The sequence below is a fragment of the Sinocyclocheilus anshuiensis genome, unplaced genomic scaffold (genome assembly GCF_001515605.1).
Source record: "Sinocyclocheilus anshuiensis isolate Anshui unplaced genomic scaffold, SAMN03320099.WGS_v1.1 scaffold976, whole genome shotgun sequence".
Taxonomy (NCBI): domain Eukaryota; kingdom Metazoa; phylum Chordata; class Actinopteri; order Cypriniformes; family Cyprinidae; genus Sinocyclocheilus; species Sinocyclocheilus anshuiensis.
Genome location: NW_015552538.1, coordinates 3,441,850 through 3,443,315, shown reverse-complemented (window position 1 = coordinate 3,443,315; position 1,466 = coordinate 3,441,850).

Below are 1,466 nucleotides of genomic sequence, written 5' to 3'. Positions count from 1 at the left end.
TTTTCGTTAAAAATACTAACAACAGCTATTCAAATTTCAGTTTTTGAAAAAAATCCAAGCTTTTGAGCTTAAGCATTTAGAAAGGTCTTTAAGATCATAAGAAACATATATAGTCTAAAATGTGTGTATACTGTATAGACTAACATACTCTCATTAACTAAACTGGATCAATTTAGGCACGATGATGAATTCTAGATTGAGAGGCTCTGTACAATGTGTGTGTGTGTGTGGGGGGGGCCGAGGGGCCACTAGCAGCTGATGATGTTTTACTTTTTTCCATTACTGCCACCCACAGGACAAACTGCACATTGCACCCAATATTATTTTGTGTGATACGAATCCAAATTTAGGGGGGCCAGAGCGGGGGCCAAGCTTGTTGACACGGGGGCACAATATATTATACAAAATAATATTGGGTGCAATGCGCAGTTTGTCCTGTGGGTGTCACACCAAACAATTTTGGGTGATTCAGTTTGTCCTGTGGGTGGCAGTAATGGAAAAAAGTAAAACATCACCAGCTGCTAGTGGCGCAGAGCCAGACACGTTTTTTACAGCACTGCGCATTAAAATCAATCACACACCATTCTGTTGAGCTTATAAATGCAGCGGCCAATCAGAGGCGTTTAGATGAGTCATCGCCGAAACGCCAGTGTTTTGTACAGTGTGCGCGCTTGCTGACTGAATTCTGCTCTCTGGCGAATTTTCTCATCATAAACAACAAAGTGCAGATGTGCGTACGAATGTAAGTAAGATATTCATTTCATAGTGTAAACCGCTTCAGTGATTTTGATGGGAGTTTATGAGAGTGCTTGAACTCTGACCAGACTGAAGTCAGTGATAATGTTTTTGATAATGTAAATGTTCTTTGCTCTCTTTCTGTGTGACTTTAGAACAATGTACCTGGGACTGTCCTCTTCAAAAATAACAAAGAAGGATATATACCTCTTTAATATATTATTAGCAACCAGTAAGAAGGCCATTACAAGGAAATGGCTTAAGGAAGATCCCCCATCTGTATGTGAATGGCAAGAAATTGTACATGATGTCTACAGTATGGAAGTGCTGACCCTTTCCTTAAGACAACAATTTACCAAAATCTCATCATACTGGGGGAGGTGGTTGAGAGGAAAAGAAAAGATTTAGTAGATGACCTGTGTGTTTTTTTCCTTCCCTCTCTCTCTCTGTTTTGCCATTTATATGAGGTTGAATGAGGTTATATTTGGTGACCACTGTATGTATATGTCTGTTATGTGTATAGGTTGTTCTTTAGAATGTATCCTTTTGTTCTGTATTTGTTTGAAAAAAAGGAGGAAAAAAAGAAAGTAATAAAAAAATATGTATATTGTATGGCATGACACCCATATCTGGTACTTAAGCATTAAGTAAAAAGAGGGTTTTTTGCATAGTTAATAGATTACAGTATTAGGCTACTTTGCTCATCGCCCATTATAGATGGATAAAAGTGT